The 24,320-nt window shown below is 35.6% G+C and overlaps 1 protein-coding gene across 4 annotated transcripts in view; it reads right to left on the bottom strand.

The window, feature by feature from the left end:
- B3GALT1 (beta-1,3-galactosyltransferase 1) overlaps window positions 1-22,576 on the bottom strand; it is a 492,457-nt gene extending 469,881 nt beyond the window's left edge. For all 4 annotated transcript variants that reach the window (XR_012920561.1, XR_012920562.1, XM_076005628.1 and 1 more), the window contains exon 1: window positions 22,487-22,576. The gene's annotated coding sequence lies outside the window, so the exon portion shown is untranslated. The remainder of the gene's footprint in view (window positions 1-22,486) is intronic.
- Window positions 22,577-24,320: the final 1,744 nt, after the last annotated feature.

Below are 24,320 nucleotides of genomic sequence, written 5' to 3'. Positions count from 1 at the left end.
AATATCCTAGCTCTCTGACCCTCCCCTCCATCTCTATCAGTTCTTACAATGGTGGTAAAAAGCATAACCCTGCTAGAATTCAGGAGGAGTTTTTATTTTTATTTCCAAGGCCTGATTTATATAGGAAAGAAAACCCTGGTCAGTATATGCCTCCTCACACTATGTGGAATTATGTAAGTATGTAAAGGACTGGGTGTTGAAAAACATTTGCATTTTATTAACAGGTCAAATATACAGAATCTAGTTTGAAATATGATATAATGGATAGAAACGCTTCAAAACATATCCTATCATAACAAGTCAAGTGGAACATTTTTTCTACCTGTGTGGAAATAAAACTATCATTACATTTTCAAAAGATCTTCTCCCAGTATAAACTTGTTGCTTTAGAAGCAAACGCGAAGACTGTAAAAAGGCAGGTCTGCGAGATGGAGTTAATTCTGCCCGACTTGCCGAGTCCAATGGCGTCGTTTTTGGCAGTGGATGCGTAAGAAAGGGGAGGAAAAATACTGAACTGCATAATAATTGTAAAGTATTGTAGCAGTCTAAGTTTTCAAGGTACACATATCTTATTTGATCCTCATAAGACTTAGAATTCTAAGCTAGGTAAGGTGCTACTTCCATCTTCTAGAACTTCAATGAGCACTGAGTTTCTGTTAGTCCTGAAAAGCAGGAACTATAAAATGAAGAATAATAGAGTTGGTGACAACTGCTATTGCTTACCCTAGTTTTGTCACAGAAAACCAAGTATCCTGTCATAGGCCACTGGTTAATGCACACTGAAATAGTCCAACCCAAGACTGAAAAAGTTCAGTGTTTTCTGTTGACATATAAACAGAACATAAGTCTACATGAAAAAAAATTCTCATTTCATTTTGGGTCTAGATTAGTAACTCTTCCAGGAGCTTCTTCATAGCAGGCCGATTTATACTTACTATGATATTAAACAGAGATTTTAAATATGGGTTGACCTCGAGCAAAAAGCACATTTATTATTCTCTGGCTTATATTTTATTATGTTAAACTAGTTCTTGATTTGTTAAAGGCTTAACTATATTTCAATTATGTTTCAAGGATCATGGATGTATATCACCCTACTAAAATAGAGTTCTTGCCAAATATGCATGATTTATTTTAATAATGTTTAAGAGAAATAATTTTTTAAGTATTCCTATTCTGGAGATATTTTGTAATCTAATGGACACATTGAATTGAGTCATGAAACAGCTCTTTAATTAGAAATGGATACTCAATATGTAATAAGCCATTTACAAAGATTTAAGAGTTTTATTAAGATACGAGATTATACATCCATATAATTTATGCAAAAATATCTTCTATGACCTTGATTTGTGAGAAGAAGGACGAGATACAGAATATTGAAACATACAAAACAAGGCCATTATTTTAGTCAATATAGATGTACCAAAATTTTTCAGTAGTCCAAGTTAATAGCCTTATCACACTCAGAAAAAGTGTGTCCATATAAAAATGTATCCTATTTGCATGCAGGTAAGACAAAATATGAATTCTTAATAAAATGTCAATTTCAAATGGTAAATAAGTAAATATTCATAGTTTTGAATATTTTGGGTTGTGATAACAATGAAATCAACCCATGGTGTGTTTCTACACAATTAATTTGGTAAAAATCATGACTGGCTCATCAACTCCTGGAACAAACTGTCTTTATTAGAGGAGCTGATGCATATATATGACCAGAGGAACTTTTGTTAAAGAAAACATTGGCGCACACACCAATTAGCTTATAATGTTCATACAAGTCAAAGTAAAATTGTATATGCTAGTCACAGTGACAGACTGAGTCTGGGGTTGGTAGGAAGGCAGGTTAAATTATTGGAGATCAAAGACATCATTTGAGCAATTTTCTTCCCCCTTCCAGAGGACTCTTCCAATCCTTGGCATCTAGAAAAATCTTCCCAAACTTCTTTCTAAAAAAAATTATTATTCAATAATTTAAATCTGGAAACTAGTGTTAAGCAGCATTTATATATACATGAGTAGAGAGCATTTTAAAATGTTCACTGCTAAGCTCAGTTCAAAAGCACATCATGCTAATAATATTGTTGTAAAGAATTAAGACCCTCCAATCTCTCAGCCAATGAAGCTCATAATGGGATATGATCTTGCTGAGGATTTTAACCTAATGACAAAAGAAGAGGTACTCTTAAAGTACTGTAGGATTTAAGAAATGCAATCAAGAGGTATTTAATAGTAAGATCTTCATAGAAAATGACAAAAATGAGGGTACACTGGCTTTTTCATCAATAAGAGGAAAATCGTGGCATGATAAATCCAAGATATTGTAGCATTTAGCAAATTGCTCTACTAGATCAATACATTGGGAAATTGCTTACCACAATTGAGTACATTTTAAGGGTGTGAGGGAGAAAGAAAAAAAAAAAATCCCAGAAAGATAGAATAAAACTACCAGAGTAGAACTGCAGTAATAGCGTAATGGTACATTTTTATGCCTCTTATTTGTAGTACTTTTTAATTACCTATTTTCATATATTACGAATTAAATCTTATGTTGTATCACAAGTGATTTTAAAAATATGAATACTGGCAAGATATTTCTCTCTGATTCATGGATTTGTAATCCTTACAACTACCTATGCCTATATTGTTGTGCTATCTTAAAAAGAGCTGTCACTACTGGCACGGAATCAAAGTGAGTACTGATACTTTTCCCCACCTTTTTTCTTTCACACTTTCCACAATCTAATATTTTAGATATTCTTTAGAAAGCAAGAGATAGTTGAATTTTTAAAATATAGTCTGACATCTTTGTCTTTAAACAAGACAGTTTAATCAACTTACATTTTATGTCACTATCAAAATATTTGGTGGTGACTTCACCGTATTATTTTTACCATTTGTGTTTGTTGTTCTATGCTATATTGATAGTTTCTCCCATCTTTTTGTCTCTTTTAAACTGAGTGTTCCTTTTAATTAATATTTTACTTTTCCATCTATTATTACACACTTTTCTGTTCTCTTCGATGTACTCTAGAAATTGCAGCATGCATCCTTATTATCAGTTTTACATCCCTCTTCAGACAATTCAAGGACCAAAGAATCAGTTTAACTTCATTTAATTTCCCCTTGATTCATATCATTTTTGTTGTGTATTTTAATTCCCTCCATTCAATTTATTCAATTTCAATATTATTTTATGATGTCAAATTTCATTTAGATTTATCTACACATTTATTACCCTCTTTGCTTTTTATTGCTTTCTGCATCTCTCAGATAATTTTCCTACTACATAAAGTAACTATTTTAATGCAGGTTTGCTAGTGATAAACTCAGGGGTTTTTGGTTTTGTTTTGTTTTTCTGTCTGAAACTGGTTTTATTCCATTTATTGCTTTAAGAACATTTCCACTGACTATAAATTTATACTTTTGCAATTATTTTTATTCAGCACATGGAATATAGTATTTCACTGTATCCTGGCTTCCACTAGTATTCTTGATGTTCGAGTCTAACCATCAGAGTAAATCTATCTTTTTTCTCTTATAGTTCTGTTTTTGCAGTTTAATTATGATATGCCTAAATGTAGTTTACTTTATTTCTTTCTTCTTTTTTGGATTGATTTTTTTAAAACAGTTCTGGAAATTTTTAGGCATTATCCTATCAAATATTGCTTCTGCCTCTTTCTTGCCTCTCCTTTTGAACTAAAATTAAATGTATATAAGGTCCTCCTACTGTTTCTTCTCTTATCCTCCTTTTGTATCTTTATGCTACAATATTGATTGTTTTGTCTTCCCCAACTTCTAGCTCTCTGGTCTCTCTGCCATTGTGTCTAATCTGCTGCTAAACTCATTCAGTGACTTCTTACTTTCAATTATTGTATTTTCAATTCATAATTTCAATATGAATATTTTTCAAATATATTGTCACCTTTATATAGATTTCCAAGTTTGTGTTTTTCATCCCAATAAAAATAATAAATATGTATTTATTTGTATATAGTTGCATTACAGTTTGCATCTCATACTTTTATTATTTTAAGTCCTGGTGGGTCTATTTTTTCTTTTCAAGTTTTCATATGAAAAAAATTTCAAAATTAGAGAACAGTTGCAAGAATAAAAATAGTACACAGAACACCTATATAGCCTTTTCTTGATTCAAATATTATTAAAATTTTCTTTCTTTGCTTACCATTCTATCTATAGATATTTACAACAGGCATTACATAGATTTGTTGTATTATAGATATTATGTATTTGAGAATTAAGCCAAATAGAATTAAGCAGAATACAAAGATTCAGAGCAAGAGAAATATCTCCCTATTATTAATTCAAACTCTTTATCCTGATATACCTGAAATTACCCCTTGGATTGCATACCTTTGCAAGCCAATAAATTCGTCTAAGCTATTTTGAATCAGATACTTATGTTTCGTCTCAGATTCTACACTGATTCAAAAGTTTTAAAAATCTGTACACAATAAAATTCTGTGTATAACTATAGCATATCTCCTCTCAGTACTTGCATGTCAGCAAACAATAACCAAATGAGGAAGAGAAGGCATATAAAATGATAAATAATATAACAGGACTTAAATTTAAAGAGGAGAGAAGACAGAAATGCTAATTAGCACATTTAACTTTTATGTAGTCAAATCTTTTAATGTTTTAATTATTGATGAGTTGCCTTAGGAAAAAATAAAATGCACATACATGATAAACGCACAAAACTGCTCTCAACTGAGTCCACAGCACCTTAGCTGCTGCCACTGTCCTTATATAAAATGTTGAGTCAAAAGTGAGACATTAGCAAACAAAATAATATCCAGAAGGGTTTGAACACAGATGAGAAGTTTCTAGTACAAGCCTCCAAAGCCACCATTATCTTTCACCAATGTCTCTAAAAAAGCCTTTAACTCATCTTCCAGAGGGCTTTTTTTCTTTCTTTTTCACCATCGCTTCTACACATGGCAGCCAAAGAACAACTCACCTCACCTTCCCATTCCAAACTTATGAATAAGGCTAAGACTAAAATCCTTTCTACAGCCTGCAAAGGGCCCATCAGTGGGCTATGGGTACCTCTCCAATCTGATCTCTTACCACTATTCCTCACTTAGGCAATTCCACACATCCTGGATTGCTTGAGTTGACTCTAACATACCAGTTTGATTTCTTCGGCAGCAACTCTGCCTGGAAGATTCTTCCCCAGATATTCCCATGGGTTCGCCCTCATTCAATCCAGGTCTCTGCTCAAATATCATATCTTCCAAATAACTAACCCACCTAAAATATACTTCCCATCTTTCCATCAGTCTTTTTGCCCTTCCTTTGTTTTGTTTGTATTCATAACACTCACATTACCTGAGGTGTGATATTGTTTATCTGTTTGTTGTCTCTTTCCTAGAATACAAATTCCATGAGAGCAAGTGTTTGTTTTACTCACTACTACATTCCCAGCTCCTAGAGCAGTGCCTGATACCCAGTCAGCACAAAACAAATTATAGTTGAACATATAACTATAATTAAGGCTAAATACTATTGAATTATGTTATTTTAAGCTAGGCCCGCTCCCCAAATAAATAAGCACTTTACAAGTGAGATGCTGGCTCACCAGTACAAATATGAGTTACAAGGTGAAAATAATGCATCCCATTGAAAAGAAGATATAAACTGTGTTGTACCTTGCTAAATGAAAACAGTTTGCTTTTGAAAATATTTTATATGTTCTTGTCTATTGCTTTTGTGGTATGTACAAGGTGTATCCAAATATTCATTCATCCTATTAGTTATTAGTTTAGTTGAGTTGTAGCTTTTGCCTGTTTTGGACAACGTCATTTACTGAAAAACAACATTTGAACAAAATACATAAATAAGGAGTATCTAAATATTTTTCTAATTGTGGAATACCTATTTAAAAATCATAACGAAAGTGTCATGTTATTAACTTTGCCAAATGTGTATTTCCCTAATTATTTTTTTCAAAATCATTAACTTAAATATTTTGCAAATTATTTTTATCATTTTGTTCTTCATTGTTAATGAACTGAGTTCTTGGAATCATAATGTGATTTCATAGGCATAAGAGAATATAGATACTATTTTATAAAGCACTAGATGACAGATTAGCAAACAGCCTAAATAAATTTTAAGAGGTCCATCAATGGAATCCCACTAAGACATATAATTGTGTGTACAACATATATTGATGCTGCCATACGCACAAAAAGTGTGGTTCATAAATATAAAGAAATACCAAAGAAGTGGGTATGTAATTTTAAGCTACATAAACTCTAAACTTCTATCTTTCCTATATTCTTGCATTATCTATTTCCTCATTCTCAGAAATTCTCAACTCCTGCTATATATTTGAAATTTTACAGTACATTAATTTAGCTTATAACTAACACTAAATGCATAAAACATAAATGAAAACAAAGCAAAGTAAATGTGAGGAAAGAAAAATTGAGCAATAATGATTAATGCCAAATCTAACCTTTCTGTTCTAGAGCATCTAGCATCAAATATAGACCAAGCTACTTTTAATAGTGTCTGCTATGGTTTCCTTAAATTATTAGCTACGAGAAGAAAATTTCTTGAAATAAAACATTAATATATTTAGGAAAAAAAGAATTAATAACTGAGTTCATGGCACGTTGGATGTCAAGCCAAGTATTATTGGAAAAGTTACATTTGCAACTGCTAAAGTTGCAGACATAAATATGACAATGAATATGACTGCAAAATAGCTAAGAAACAAGGCCCCACGTGTAAGTCACCAGTTAAAACAGCGGTAAATCACTCTGTTTCTGAATACTGAAATCATTGCTTTAAATATTTTTGGTTATTTTCAGGATTTCATGTAGAGGAATAAGATCAGTCATCATTATTATTTGCCAGGCAATTGATGGTGTTGTATAGTTCCCACATACTGTCTGAGTTAATGGGAAGAATTAAGTATAGAATGTCATTTCCCCATGCCAACTAAATACCGAGAAAAAGAACTACCATCATGAAATGATCATTTAAAAAAAAATAATAGTAGAAATGTACTCAACTCCTCATCACTCACCTTCTCCCTAAAAACTTATATAGTAGGCAAAGCTCGTAATTTCATTTTTAAATTGACTACATAGAGGCAATCTTACTGGGGAGATTTTCAAATTTAATTTTAAAATATTAGTTAATTCACTTCCCAAATTTAAGTTGAAATGGGAAATAATAAAATAGCATAGTAAAATATATGACAGAAATATGAATTATATAGATAGAAATTATAGCCAATGTCGAAGAAGATAGGGCCATTTTTTAAAATTATTAAGCTACCCTAGGGTCTGTTCACTTGAAACCTCCTTTCTAGTGTTATATATGTATTACTATATATATTTCTATACACACTATATATATACACACACACACATATATATGCATACATATACACACATACACAGACAGATACTATATATTTGAAATTTTGCCTCCTTTATGGAGTTTCTTCAGTTGAATGAGAAAAGTTGAAAATTCAATCACTGTAGTCTAAAAGCTAATAAACAAAAGGAATACATTTTTTTCTTTAAGGCTTGGTGTTGAAGTCTTGGTTCCATCAAAACTCAGTTTTGAGCTTTGAAAATGTTATTAACCATATCATATTCTAAGTCTCAACATCTATAGAAATATTAATAACATCTACCTCCTAAGGTTCTGCTGAGTGTTCAATAATGTAATGCCTATAAAAGGATTAGCAATTCTGTATCTAACACACAGTAACACTCCAAAAATTATTTACTGTTACTGTTCTTATTCTCCATAAAAAGCTTAATGAGATAGCAACTATTTTCCCATTTACTAAAACAATATTTTAACTTCATTTTCAAATTTTATGCCATACCAATTTCTAATCATGAACTGAACACTGAATAAGAAATACAATTTTAAATGAATATGTTTTTCTAGCTTGGAAAGTTGTTGAAGGTCTTTATAATGAAGAAATCCACAACTATTTTAACTATGAGCGGGTGTCAGTGGGGAATTTGGAAGAGGTGAGACTAAAATCTCTGAATTTGAAGAGGAAAAGATAAGGGAAGGGATGATTTTGGCAGTGATATCACTAAAGGATACAGTGGAGGAAGAAAGAGGAGGTTTAGCACTACATAAGCAAAACAGAATGGGCTCTATAAAATTTCATCTATTCTCTGATGACAGTTCTGGCACCATAGGCCAGAGCTATGGCAGAAGCAAGCCCACCATCCTCCACTATGACTTCAAAATAACCCCATCTACTTATGGTGCAGTCTTAGAAAATAACATCTTCATTATGCAGAAATTCAAAATTAGTTCATGTGACAGGAAAGATAAGTACATAGAATTGTAAAATACAGTGCTTCAGACATGAGATGGCACTCTTATTCTCAGTGCAGTCTCCCTGAAATTAACTGTATTAGCTTAATACTTTGAAGATAATACAATAACCAAGTGAGCAAAGATAAGATAGACTATAATGTAAAATGCATTTCAATAGAGATGATGCTACCACATTCATTCCCCAAAGAGTTAGTGGGGCAATATACATACTTCACACTGTTTCTTCCTACTTTGCTTCAAGTTAACAAATTCACTATTATATAAAAAAGGGTATTTTCCCACTATATTTTAGATACTTGCTTTTTTTATTTGAAGATATACCACACTACCAAGGGTAATCTTACCTAGTTAATATATATATTATTAATATATATGTGGGGTAAATATATTTATATGCATGATATTTTGCTTTCTTATTAACTTTCGCTGAATTTATTTTAATGAACTACATAAAATTTAATAAAAATTTAAATTTAATTTAATTTAAATAATAAATTTAATAAATAATTAGGAGATATACAACTGGGTGAACTTTTCTTTTTTACAAAAGAAGTTCATAATTGCCTTTTCCTAACTAGTTTTTCTAAAAAAAAAATATTAACTATAAAAGATATAGTATCTCCTTAGAAATTTTAAAAAAAATCCATGAGACTTAGTGGATTACAGAAAGAGAAAGATTCAGCATGATAGGAGCTTAGGGAGCAGGGAGGAGGGTGTTAATTTAAGAAGTAGGCAGGAAGTAAGCTGAGAACTGTCCAAAATATTTGAATTTGTTCTTCTAACAGAGAAAGAATATCATGAGGCATGATTTTGAAAGGAAGTTCAGTTATTAAAATGTCCTCTGATATATAGAAGGGAGTGAGAGAGCATTTTGAAGACAACATGCATTGCATTGCATGAACTCAGCTGAATAAAAAAGAAGATGAAAAATCTCACATCACTGAGTAGTGACAAAGAAGTTAAAATCATCAAAAGCTATAGCTAATATTCAGTGCAAAAATATTAAAGATAAAAGGAAAAACTCTAGTTGTGTTTATTTTTTTAATTAAAAAAGTTATAAATATTCTACAAAACTTTGAGATAAAAACAGAGAAAGAATCATCTATTTTCCCACCATTTTATAACACATTTATAATTTCGGTGTTTATATGTATATGTTTTGCTTACCTAAAATAGGACTTCTATATAATTTTGTACCACATTTGTCCCAAGAAACATTATAGCATATGTATTTTATATTTTATTATTGGCTACTTGAGTAATTTCTGATTTTTTATTGTACATAACACATTCATCAAGATCTTCAAACATATGACCTTCTCCATATTTTGTGCTATTTCCTTAGGATAGATTCCCAGAAGTAATATTAATGGACTCAATGGTATGAATATTTTTAATAGTTTTTTCCAAATATACTGCCAAATTGCTTTTGAAAAGGGTTGTGCCAATTTTAATTGCAATAAAGAGTATCTGAAAGCACCAGATTCACTGTATACTTGCCAACATTGGACATGACTATTTTTAATATTGTTATGCAGTAGGTGAATAACTAGTCCTCATATTGTTCATATAATTTATTTAATCTAGTAGACAAGAGGATGGAAAAGGAGAATATCTGAAATTAAGTAACAATTTGACAGAAGCTCTTTATTCTAGTGGCTTTATGGTCAAGATAGTTAAATAGGTGCTGGAAGATCACCAAATGAATTCAGTTCACAATAAATTGCAAAGCATGCTGATAGGGAAGTGCAAATCTGGATAGGGTCTCTAGAGGAATGTCATGAAACCAGTATTTGGTTTAGCCCTATTCAACATTATTAATCATGCAACTGAAGACAAGAAATGCAAGGTAATCAACTGTGAAAATAAACAAACCATATACATTTTCAAAGCACACAAGCACATATGCATTTTATTTATTTTATTTTTTTTCAGGAAGAAGCTCAGTAATTTTATTCAGTAGGCATTCTCTATACATTGAATTAGATTTTGGGATCATATTTTGATATGCTTTGAACAATTCCATTTTTGCTATTTTCCTCTTTGCTCTTACTTACGGACTACCTTTATTATTTAATTTTATTTAACAAGTTATAGTACATATTTATGGTGTACAATTTAATTTTTTTATTTTAGCATATTATGGGGGTACAAGTGTTAAGGTTATGTATATTGTCCATGCCCCCCATCCCCCCTCGAGTAAGGGCTTCAAGCGTCACCTTCCCCCAAACGTTGCACATCTCACTCATTGTGTTTGTGTATACCCATCCCCTCCTCCCCGCTCCCACCTGCCTGACACCCGATAAATGTTATTCCTATAAACCAGGAACTCCACTTCTAGGTCCTACGGATTCTTGGACACGTATGCAATAATGTGTACAAGGTTATTAATTACAGCACTGCTTGTGTTAACCAAAAGATTGAAAAAAATATATAACTGTTCATCAGGAGGGAACTGTTTCATAATATTAATAAATAAATTGTGGTACTTTCAAAAAATGTAATATCACGGAGTTATAAAAATGGATGAGGAAGCTCTTTATGCATAAACTTTGACAGTCATCCAAATTATTGAGTTTAAAAAGCAGGAAGCAAAACATATATATTACCAATTAAATAAAAGTTGGGGGGGAGAAAAAAATAGTGTTTGTATATGCATAGGCAATCTCTGGAACAATACTGTGAAGGTTAATTTTATGTGTCAACTTAACTGAGCTAAGGGATGGCTAGGCAGCTGGAAAACATTTCTATATGAGTCTGTGACAGTGTCTCTAGACAAGTAGAGCATTTGAATCAGTAGACTGTGTAAAGAAGATCTTTCACCAATGTGTGTAGGCACTATCCAATCCTTTCAGGGTGTGATTAGGAAAAAATGGCAGATGAAGGGTGAATTTGCTCTCTCAGCTTGAGCTAAGACAGCCATCTTCTGCCCTTGGACATATTGGTGCTCTTTGTTCTTGGGCTTTCAAACTCAGCTATGGATTTTCACTATTGATTCTGCAGATTCTCAGGCTTTCAGATTCAAACTGAATTATACTACCAGTTTTTCCGATTCCCTAGCTTGCTGATGGCAGATTAGGGGACTTCTCAGTCCCCAGAACCACGTGAGCCAATTCCTATAATCTCAATCTCTCTCTGTCTCTCTCTTTCTCTCTTGAGCATGTGCGTGTGCATGCACACACACACACACACACACACACACATGCACACACACACACATCCTGTTGGTTCTTTTTCTCCAATAGATTTTTGTACCCAGAATGGTTCTAGAGGAACAGGATGAATTGGTTCTGGGATTTCTAGAGTTGGCTCTCTAATCTAATTAGAGTTAACAGCTCTATTTCCACCAGTGAAAAGAGCAATGATTATAAAGATACATAATATATCTGCATTGAATACTCCCAATGAACCACTGATAAGAAGCAAAGAGCTAAGGGACTCTGTATATGGTACTTTTGAACATTTCTGGAAAACTAAAGACTATAATCATGTTGGTGGACAAAGTGGTGAAAGAAAAGGATGTGGGATTTGAATTTCCAGCTCAAGGACTGCACAAACGACCTAACAGCTTCTAGGTGTGTCCAGAAGGAGAGCCTTATCTTCTGTAGCTGCAGGGCTGAAACTGCTGAAAATCAAACACAGAACCTCTTCCTGGGATTGGCTGAACTACCACACAAGTTAAACTTCCAGATTTGCAGGACATTGAAAGAGAGAGTATTAATTGGGGGAGAAAAATGGGATCCTGTAACTTGGGATGTGAAGTGTGGAAGACTTTGATGCTGACGAATCTTCTTTGTTGGTGAAAGAAGTCTCTCCAATCCAGTGAAAGCAGTCTCTTTATCTCCCTTAGAAACAGCCTCCCATACCTAATGGTAGCAACCCCCCAACCCGCAGTGGTATTGGTCCTTTTCCACCTCACTCTGGGGGTATTAACCTCCCAATGCCTTCGGAAATAATAATGGCCTACCTTGAGCCATAACCACGCATGATAACGCTCATTCTTCTCAGGCCCCATCCCACTCCTGGTACCCAAATCAGTATTAGTCAGAGTTCTCCAGGAAAACGGAACCAACACGATGCGTGTGCGTGTGTGTGTGTGTGTGTGTGTGTCTGTGTGTGTGTTTCTAAGGGCAGGAGAAGATAAATTCTGAGCTCAAGCAGAAAGAGCCATTTGCTCTTCCTCCACCTTTTTGTTTTCCTTAGGCTCTCAAAGCACTGGATGGTGCCCACTTGCATTGGTGAGGACAATCATCTTTAGTCATTCTAATGATTCAAATGCTAATCTCTTCCAGAAATATGCTCACAGACATACCCATACATAAATTTTTAATAGCTACCTAGGCATCCTTTAGCCCAGTCAAGTTGACAGATACAATTAGCCATTACAGGTGCCAAGAAACTAGTAAGAGTGGCTATCTATTTGGGGGGTGATAACTGGGTATAGGGGGAAGGATATGAGAGGAGAATTTTAACTGTGTATTTTTGGAACCATGTGTATATTATCTATTACAACATAAAACATATTAACTGAACAAAAGGAAACAATGACAACAAAATTGGCCCTGCCTTATGCCCTAGAATGTAACTAGCTGCCAGACTGCACATCCCTGTGAACTATGAGAAGGCAATGGCTATAAGAAGGAACCCATGACCAATTATCTTTTTCTTCTTTTTTTCTTTTCCAATATTTTTATTATTTACTCAAGTATAATTCATGAGCTCATCAAAATCAGCCTGTGCAGAGCTCGGTCGATAAACTAAAGTGCTACTTTAAGAGGCATTATAAGAACAGCATATTTATGCTTTTAGAAAAATTCCATCTATTCCTAATTCTAGACCCTTTGGTCTTTGGAAGCTATAATTTATGAGCTGTAGATATGAACCAAGAGAAAAAAATTAAAAACATCCAGATATATTTGTTTTCTGATTTATGTAAGTAAGCATGGTTTTCAGTTTTATTACAATCAAATTTAATAGCATCTTTTATTGTATTCAATAAATAACTGGGCTGAACTATATTATCTTAAGCTCATATTGTCTCATTTTAAGCTTGAGCTAATGAAAATTAGCAGGGCAACTTGTGTGATACACATATATATATCAATATATGTAATTATTTTTATTTTTATTCTTTATTTAACTTTCTAGGCCAACAAAAATTTTTTATTTGAATCATAAAATGCAAATATATGTTAAGGTCAATTATATTAAGATAAAGAATTGAAAAGCAAGCTCTAAAATTACTCCCATAAAGTTACCAAGTAGAAAACAAGCCAAATTCCATGGGACATATAGTAAATTGATTTTGAAAAAAAATGAAATTATACAATTAGCACTTTTCCTTCCAAAATTAAGTGCATCAGTCCCATGTTTGCTTCCAATAATCTTGTCTGGAAGTCCAAAGCTACACCTTTGTCCAATTATTCTATAGTTAGTTAGTATGTCCAATTATATATATAAAATATATAGATATTTTAATGATCATTAAAATACTGTCTGTTCCAGGCAAAGGCATTTTTGTATATTTAAAAATAAAATCCCCATAGTCCCACTACCCAAAAATAACAAATGTTAATATTTTCTAAGCCTTTTCATATATGTAAATGTACAGTCTTTCATACTAAATTTATACTCTGATTTTCCCACTATTCTTTCAATTAGCATTTTCCAATGTTATTACCAACATTTCATAACTATGTTTTAATGGTATATAAGATAATTTAACTAGTCCACTTTTGTTGGGCAAACGAAATATTTCTACTTTCAAACCACTGTAAATAGCACTTTAATGAAAGTATGTGTGTCTCTGATTAATTACATGGAATTAATTCCTAGAAGTGATGTTAGTGAAACAAAGAGAGTAGTTTTAAGTTTCTTGATACACACAGTGAATGTCTGTTGTTTTTAACTGTCTAGCATACATTTTCCCTTAGGCTGGTAATATTCCCTTGATTTTCCTTGAATGTAGTCTTGGTAGGACAGGCAATCAAGGTGCTCAATGATCCACCAACTAAAGCACCATGATGAAACTGAAGCTAGTTTAGTTACATTCTGCATTCCAGGAATTTGAGTCTGAAGCAAACTGACACATGGAGAGAAAAGACTGATGCTGATTCATCCAATCAGTGGTAGTACCCAGAAAAGACTTCATCAGTTCTTCCCATGATCTCTACAGCCATTCTGTTTGGTCTCATTTTCTTTTGGTTCTGTAAGTTACAAAATACCTTCCTTTTCTTGTGGATGTATTCCTTAATTTAGTCATGATAGATTTCTGTAGCATGTAACTGAAGAATTCTGTAAACATTAATGAGTAGCCTCACCGGAAATTTAGGAGCATGTGTAGTCCACTTTATTATCTTGATCAACCTTTATAAACAGATCAACCTTAATTTATAATATTTGATATTTTAAGTAGAGCTAAAAATTCTATCACTAAAAATTATTTTTATTTAATAAGTTAAAATTGTAAATACTTATTGGCCTTATATAGTTCCACTTTTTGTAAATTATAAATTTATTTTTGTCCATTTTTAGGGAAATACTTAGAACTTTTAGTAGCCAATGATAATGCCTATTGAGCCCCAATTATGCTCAATGCACTTAGGATAAAATGATGACTATGAGTCTCTTTCTTCAAAAAGACTGCAGTCCACTGAAGGGGGTGTACATAAACTGGGAATCACTATATTGACAGAAGTCTTCTAATAAGGAAAAATGTTGATGTTGAATATATTTCCTCTATTTTCCATTTGTTTGTAATTATACTTATGGCTTTTTAAACTTAAAATTGTTAACTATTATAAGGTCTCATATTTATATTTTCCCATTAAATGTTTGTGTTTATGAAGTCTTTTTTTCCAGCTTTAGAGTTTCCTTATGTTAACTCTTCACTGCATCTCACATTTATTTTAGAATGAAATGTGAAGTAGGGAGTATACATTTTTCAAAAATAATTATTCAATTTTCCCAGAGTCATATATAAATCATTTTGTATTTCCCCACATATTTGTGATTATTTCATTCTGTGCTTTATTTTCACATATTTTAGTTTGTGCCTGAGGTCTTTTATTCTCTTCTTCATGTTTGTCTGCATGTTAATGTACCAGTAACATCTTGTATTAATTATTGTCATTTATAATATCTTCAAATGTTTGACAGTGCAACTTCCCCTCAATGCATTTTTTATTAAAAAAAACTTTGCTGTTATAACCTACGTTTATTCTAGATGAACTTTAGGATCTCTGTAAATTTTACAACAGTCTCTTCTGGTATTTAATTGCAATTATCTATGTATATGTATGTATACTCATATGCACACACACACATATATATATATATACATTCAGTATTTCTATTTTGTAAATCTAACTACTTATTGTTACTGTAAATGTCCCTTAATAAAATTTTGAGTTTAATATCCTCTGATTCTTGGCTTACTATGACATAAAATCAGGAAAAAATTGTAGGTAGCATTGAAAAAATGTTTTATAACATTTAAAATGTAAAGTGGAATATATATATATATATAGAGAGAGAGAGAGAGAAAGAGAGAGAGAATGAGATAAAAAATCAACAGAGGGAAAAAAAAACTATTTTTAGCTGCCTTCAAGTAATTTCAGGATTGGCCTATTTTATAATTTAGTCAGCAAGGTTAGAAACCAAAGATTATCTTTTATTTCTTTGCAAAATGGGAATTAGGCCAAAATAATGACTAAAATAATTTTGTCAATTCAATCATTATTTCTTAGTTTCTGCTTATTTTAAAATATAGCTCCTCTCCTGTCTGTAATTACCTGTGTTCAGTTCAGAGATGTCAACACCTATTACTCATATTTGATTCATCTAACTCCTGAAAAATTGGTATTCAAGCAATCAGTAATACTATCACTATTTTATAGACATAGATATTAACATAGTGAGTGCTATGATGCATACTTACCAGCCCTCTGACTAGCATAGACAAATAAAGAATTGAGGAAGCCTAACAATTAGTGCTTATGCCATATTCATGAAGCCATGGTACATTTGTGTACATTTAGCACAATTCATCTTGTCTACTGACACCCAAATTTACAACTAATTGTATACAAATAACCTCTGCCTTTGGCAATTTTCTTTGACTGAGTGATAGGGACCTAGAAAAGTTACCCACAAGTCTTGTTCAGTGTAGAATTCATTCAGCCCTGATGTCATCTATGTATGTCATGAAAACATTTCATAGCCAAAGACTTAACAAAATGCTAACTACAATAACTCATATACAAGTGCAGTATATCAGATATAAATCATCTCCTCAGTTGCAAAGCAGCACTCTGTGGGACAATGATGTGCATCTTAAAACTCCTGTGGGAAATGTTTTCTGATAGGATCTAGAAATAGTTTTTTTTCTTTTCTGATAGGATCTAGAAATAGTTTTTTTATTTTCCATTTCCTTGAGCTCCAAGAGACAAGTATTAGTTCTTTAAAATCCTCTCACTATCCATGAATGTTCCCTCTCTCTACTCTGTTTTTCTGTTTTTGTATTTTTTAAATTAACTTGAAGAAGTAGCTTTTAAATTTTCTTACTCATTTTTTACTACTTAAAACATTCAAGAACAACAACAAAAAAAAAGCTGGCAGACAATTTTGGTACTTCCTGGAGTTTCTGAAGCACACCCAAAAAACAATTTGAAGTTTAAAGTGATTGACTTTGGGAAATGAGAGGTCCTGCAATAAAAGGAAAATAAGAAATCCTGTTTTTTAAGTCTATAAACTAGATTCTATAGAGTTTATAGATATATGTCTATGGAGTATATGCATCTATGTGCTATAGACATAAAGACTGAATTAAATACAAATATTTTACTTGCAAAGTTATCTCGAGCCTTATAAATCTTAGACGACATTTCTAAATGCATCCCAATTTATCATTTTCTTGTTCTCAACATAATAGTAAGACAATGTAATATTCTGTCAGATATTAAAATAACTACATGCACAAACTGGTAGATGCAGTCATTTCTCCTATAGTTTTGTTTCTCCTACAAAATATATAACTGTTTAATGAGCAACTGGCAGGGAGTTAGCTTATATACTTAGTACTCACAAACTATATTTCTAGACCTGGCTCCACTTTCAACTGTATGGTTAATTAATATCAACATCCTGGAGTAAAGTTTTTCATTATACCTAAAGGAAATTGGACTAATCACCTGCATTCTTCCTATTTCTAAATATCTGATTTCTCTTTGCTCTCATCTCAGCTATTACTGACTTTGTGTGCCAGATATGATAACTATTTGGTGATTTACCTATTTTTATAACATACTGTTTTCCTACAGTTTTGCATTTGAGGCAGAAAGGAGAAAAACTAGGGCAAAAAAAAAAAAACAAAAAAAAAGATGAAGGCTTAAGTGAGTGGTAAATGCATTCTCGAATCTGAAGAAATAAAATATGGAGATGGCAATATCAGAGGGGTTTCCCCCATCTCCTACAACAGCAATCTTAAAAACTTTTGTTGAGTAATGGAAATTCATTCAGAACTGACTGTTAGCATTGTGTGACCTGCACTGATACCCTGTAAAAATAGAACCTGTGAATAGGTTGACATTAACTCATTATATGGTATAGCTTCTTGGGAGTACAATTTCAGCTTTCTTCTACTATAAAAATATTGTTCACAAACCAGTATTGGAAAGTCAAGTTAGGTTCCATTCTTCATATGAGGGTAAGTAGTAATTCTTTTGAGATGTAAACTAAAGACCTGAAAGGAAATCATGAAAAGGAGGCAAAGAAAGTGAAACTGGAATCATAACTGCATATTGTTTTATGCACAAGAGAACAGAACCTAGTGAAATTTTTATCAGTAATTGGACTTACTGGGTAACCAATTTGATTTTTAAGTAAATACAAACTTACTTAAAAAATCTGAAATGTTTTGGCATTTCTTATTAGACGATCAGATCACGAGTCTTTTCTTGATGCATAATCTTTAGGGAAACTTTAATCTCAGACTCTAGTGTTTTTGATCAGTACTCACAGAGGTACATGAATGTGATACTACCCATGTGGAAGAAGAAGAATATTTCTCATTAGAATTATGCTTTTGAATCTTTCCTTACTACTACCAGTTCACTTACTACTATCCAACCCCAACTCTAACCCTTTGAAGGAAGCTATCTAATTTGACTTTGGATAGTCATAAATGTCTTTTAAAATGTTGTTAATTTGAAGCAAAAATGGTATAAATGTTTCCCACTTTAGTTACTCTGAAAAATATTGTGATTTGATTTTAAAGATATTTTAAAGAGCAGATATCCTGTTATTTCATTGCTTAATCATCTTTGAATCCCTCTCTTTTGCCCTTATCCCTCACATATCATTAAGTTTATTGCTGTTCTCATACATAGCTCCAGGAACAATATGCATTGTGTTATCACTGTGATTATTTTTCAGTTATTACATGAATTTAAGTGTATTTGTGTTGGTGTATATGGGTGGGTATGTATTAGTTAGAGAAAATAATGAGATGGAAAGAGATTGTGCCATAGGATGGAATGTTTAGAATAAATAGGTTGGTAGGAGATAAATATTCTCTAAGTTACATTTTTGTTTATGATCTGTGTATATTATGATTCTATAGTCCCAATAGGATATAAGCTGCATGAGGGTAGGGGGCTTTGTCTGATTTATTCTCTGATATACTCCAAGAAACTAGAACAGTATTTCACACATAGTAGGAACATAGTACAATTTGTTAAACTTTTACTTGAACAAACCACTATCATAATTAATTAATAATAATTTACTTAAAAGGATGAGACTATTCCCTTATGAAGCATATTCATCATTCAGAATGGGTTAGTGAATTTGTTTCAAACTCAGGGTGGTTATACTGTTTCTGAGAACGTTTCCAGTATACATGTGCGTGCGTGTGTGTGTGTGTGTGTGTGTGACAGAGAGAGAGAGAGAGAGAATGAATTCCTGATTTACTAACTGGTTGAGGTTTTTAATACCCCTAAAATTGTTAGTTTTAGAAAAAGAATAGTTTCACCATTAATAAAACAAATTATTACAAAATAAAATAAACCTCACTATCTGACCAATTCATGTACAAACACGAATCATGATTATCTGACAAGTTAAATAAGTTGTATTTCATAAGATAATAGTATCTATTGCATTGCTATTCATATTAAATGTGTTCTTTTCATCCAATAAGTATTGAAATTACAATCATGTATAGGTCAAAAAGTGAATTTAGTGGCCTAGAGTCTTGACAACTTGACATTTACTTGAGTTACTAAAAATCCATCTAGAATATGTGGCAGGCTAAGCTCATGGGCTGCCCTGCAGCAAAACAAGTCAAAACTGAAGTGCATTTGCAGAACTGGCAGAATTTGAATTGCTTGTATAAAATGAGTGGCTCTCACTACCCATTACCTCCCCTAAGCCTGTGCCCATCCCCACCCCACATCCTGCATCATTTCTGATAACAGTTAAATATATTTCCTACTGCTTTATGCTACTATTTATGCCCATGAACACATTTCTCTGCACTTGATTATATTTGTCCTAGTGATTTGGAAAATTATTTATCTGTAGAAAATATTTTTCAAAGTAAAAATTCCACCCCTGCCCCCCCACACATACAAAAAAACCCAAAAAAACCTTAAAAGGAGCACAAAAGCTCTTATTCCATTTTAAGACTTGTGGCTTACCCCAATACATAATGTAGTGGATTTACAAGATGTTACTTGATGTCAATGTGAAAAAGCACTTTCTTAGCCAAGTTGTTAAAATTTCTCTTAGGATTTCCATTTTTAGTATTGGTTGTTATTGATAACTTAGTTTTAACTGAAAATTATTTTAAGTGTTAAGTAATAATGTACAACACATTTTAATCCATATCAACCTATGGGGGAAACAAAAAGTTTACCAGCCCATATCACTCCATATATGAAACACAAAACTAAAATCAACTGCTTAATGTGCAGTTAACCTTAACAAAGTCCTGAAGGTTACAATAACTACAATATTTTAATATCAAAATAATCAACGACAGGCAGGTAAATTTTGTATAGAAACATAACAACCACAGGTATATGTTAATTATATCAAAAAAACTAGACTTTTAAGACGGATATGATGAATACTAATAAGAAAATATTTAGTGCCAACCCAAATGTAATGAGTGTTATTAAAATCATACTAAAAAATCCATTTGCAGCTTTAATTAAGGGATGAAAAACACACCATCATCTTTGGACTCAAAACTAGTATCACTACTAGTTTCCATAAGTTATTCATCTGTTTAGTTACTTAGTTACTAAATTGGGAGAAAAAAGAATCTTTACAATTTAAAGAAAAAAAAAAAACTGTCGAAAAATACCTGGAATTTTGGGCAGCCACCTTCTGGTTTTCCACAGTATTTCTCTAAGGTGCCTTACTTTCACTTTGTCTGTTTTACCAAATCAGACATGAGCTCAACCAAAGTGGTTTCTGCGGTCTGGGTTTGGGTATTTTTGTTGCGCTGTGATTTGTTTTGGACAAAAGCTTCCTCCAGTGAAAAAGACTATGGAGCCACATAACAGGGAAAATGCTGTCCCCAGTTCAAGATCCGCCTCCTTGTATTGAACCAAATTTTGTTTTACCAAAGCTGGCAGGCAGGGATCTGCCGTTTCCACCTCCACTCGCCGCTGCAACCCCATTGCCTCTGTTAAAGACCAGAGCCTCTCCCTATCTCAGCCAGAGAGGGGACAGCTCCTTAGTACCAGGTATTTCAAGAACTTTCCCAAGCACGGACTCCTGACGAGACAAGAAGCCACATAGAAAACAATCGCCAAAAGTTTGTGCGTCCTGAAGAGGGATGGAGAAACCACTGCACTGAGCTACGTTGATTCAGACTTTGCCCGGCAGCATCATGAATTTGCAGCAGCGCATAAAATCCACCTTCTGCGGAAGCCTTTGCAGTGCAGGTGGCATTCGCGACAGATTTATAAAATAATGTAATATGAAATAAAAACAATGTACGCTCTGGAGAAAGCTGGTTACCTAGACCTGGTTACTCTTGGTGCTTAAAGTGCTCTAGGTCTGGTTGCTCAGACCCTAGCGGGCCCGAACTTTCTCAGAGGGCGGAGCCGCCAGGCATTCAGCAGCTACAAGGGGCGCACCAGGCCTGGTTCCCCCCAAAGGGCACGCAGGCCAGAGCTGCCCGGGAAGACAGTGGCTCTACGGGGACGACTGGCCGTCAGACACCCAAACCCTGCTCCGCTGTCCCGACGCGCTCCACGCCACGCCCCACCCGCCACGGGGCCAGAGGAGCCACTGCCAGTGCCTCAGAGTGGGACTCTCTCTCCTTTCCCAAATGTGCGCTCCCGAAAAGTGTGGCGAGCCTCCTATGCGGAGCTTCAGACGAGTAAAAGTCACCACTCCCCCAAACTAAACCACCCCCAACTTCTCTTTCCTCCTTTTCTTCAGGTACGCCAACAAACAGTTGCTTTCTCCTCCCTTCTCCTCCCCTCCTAAGTCCCTGGCGCAAAGTGGGACTTTGGGAGCCTCGGTGACCGAGCCTCTCCCAGGGCGCGCCAGATCCACAGCTCCTTTTTTTCGTTACGGCAATAAAGTTCAATTTGCCCAGCTCTTTATGAGCCACGGTGGACTTTCCCGTGCGCTCCGTGCGTTCTCCCTCCCGCCGAGCCAAGAGCATTCTATTCACTCCATCCCAGCCTGGGTTCTAGAAGGACGTTGGTACACGTTGAGGGGACCCAACGCTCCCCGCAAAGTGCCCCAAATCGCGGGCTCGCTCGCTCTCTCTCTCTCTCTCTCTCTCTCTCTCTCTCTCTCTCTCTCTCTCTCTCTCTCTCTCTCTCTCTCTCTCTCTCTCTCTCACACACACACACACACACACACACACACACACTCATTCACACACAATGCCATCCCCGCGCTGTCAAAGTCTGTCAAAGCTGAGGGGAAAACGCACGAGCTGGAGCCGCACCGGCGCGGGCAACAGCCTAGCCTAGCGTCGGGACTAGCTGTCCGGGTCCCAAACACCCTTGTCGGGGTGCCTCGGCCACGACACGCTTCGTAACCCCCAAAGACCACACCAGTGGTCCCGGGGCCGCGCGGGCGCTACCGGGCCGGACCTTACCCGCGGGGCGCGTGGTCTCCAGCCGTTGGGCTGGCCCGCGGGCCACAGGGACGCTGCAGCCAGGGTCCCGAAGATGCTGCTGCTCCGCTGCCGCTGCCCCGATCCCCGGCGCCAGCATCACTTCTCCGCCGCCTCCGCCTCCCCGTGCTCCGCTCTCTCCGCCGCCCCTCCCCGGCGGCCGCCCGCAAGGCCAGCAGCGCCGGCGGCGCGGCGGGGTGGGCAGCAGCGGAGGCGGCAGCGGCGCCCGTGCGAGCTCGCCCAGCTGCACCAGTCGAGCAGCCGCGGCGGCAGTCGGAGCACCCAAGCCCGGCTGCGCTTCCCCGGCGATGGCTCTGGCCTCGGCGACTGACAACGCCCGGCAGCCAATCGCTGTCTCGCCCCGCGCGGCGGGGGGAGACCAATCAGAGCGGAAGGCCCAAGGTTCCCTCCGCCTTTGCTCAGCAGGCTTGTTTCCGGGAGAGACGGCGATGCTGCCGGGGTTTGGGATGGGGGAGGCGCGGGAGGTGCGCGGGGTGGGGGACTCGTGGCCCCCGAGCCTCAGGTGCGGCGAGGAAGCCGGGCCCACCCGGACCTGGGGCGCTTTCTGACCGCCAGAAGCCCGCGGCTTGGCAGGAAAGGGCGCCCCGGGGTGACTGTGTCCCTGGAGCCGCGGCCCGGCCGCTCAGCGCCCGGGCATCGCCGCGTGGGGGTCGTGGGACCCGAGTCGCAAGGGCACTGCTGGAGAGCGAGTCCCGGGAGGTGGTCGGCGCCTGGAAGGAATCGCGCGAACAGTCACCAGACAGCGCCCCCGTCCTTCTCCCTTTGGCAGCTGAAGAGAGTGGTACTTGTTAGCCTCCGAACCGCTCCTCCTCATAGTAACCACCCCAGAAGTGTCCCCGGGCTGTGCAGGAGGCACATGGAGAAATGCTGTCAAAGTTGTAGGTAGAGTGGATCTTCCCTGTCTTCCCTCCAAGTAACCCCCCACCACCACCTCCCCGCAAACAAAACAAAACAAAAACCTTGTGAAGCAAAGGAGAAAGTTTAAGCAGGCAATCTAATTGGTTTGCTTCTTTTGTATAATCAAATCCGAATGATACAATAGTTTTGTTAAGAGTGTGTGTGTGTGTGTGTGTGTGTGCGCGCGCGCGCGCGCGCTTGCGGGCGTGTGTTTGACTCCAGCCCTAGAGAAGTGATGTTATTTAGAAAGAAAAGAAAAATAAAACAAAAGTGACAAACTCTCTTTCCACACCTCTCTCTCCTGAAAACTGTAATGATCTTTCATTGTGGAACATTTTAAGTTCCTGGGAATATGGTCCAGAGTTCTACTAATAAGTTTATACACCATGTTCTAGTAAAAAGAAATAAACTAAGTTCTACATGATGGGAAGGCATGAGACCTTCTCCAAGCGGTCCTCTCTGATAGAGACAGTCATACACGCCTTATAAATTTTATAAAATCAAATGTATAAGCCAGCTATATAGCTGTCTGACAAATAGTTGGAATTCAGTTTGTCTTAGCTATGCTACTCCAGGTGTTCCCACCTAATTATATTTTTAAGTGATCCTTTTATTTTTTGCAATAATCATCCTTTCCTTCACCTTCTTTAAAAAAAAAAAAAAAAACTCTCAATGTATCCTGTGATTCCCAAAACACCCTGCCAAAATTTTATGAGCACTCTAAGGATAATTTGCAGAGTAGATTTGTGTATATTGCCATTTTTTTAGTACTATAAAAAATATGTGTATATCATCACTATTTTTTCCAATTTTCTTGTGCTTTCCTCCCCTTCAGTCATTGGACCAATCTAGCTTGGAAGCCAGACCATTTCTTAAAGAATTGGCTTTGCTAGTTATA

The sequence above is a fragment of the Microcebus murinus genome, chromosome 8 (assembly GCF_040939455.1).
Source record: "Microcebus murinus isolate Inina chromosome 8, M.murinus_Inina_mat1.0, whole genome shotgun sequence".
In the NCBI taxonomy this organism is placed as follows: Eukaryota; Metazoa; Chordata; class Mammalia; order Primates; family Cheirogaleidae; genus Microcebus; species Microcebus murinus.
The sequence above is the reverse complement of the archived record's forward strand: the minus strand, read 5'-3'. Positions and strand labels throughout refer to the sequence as shown.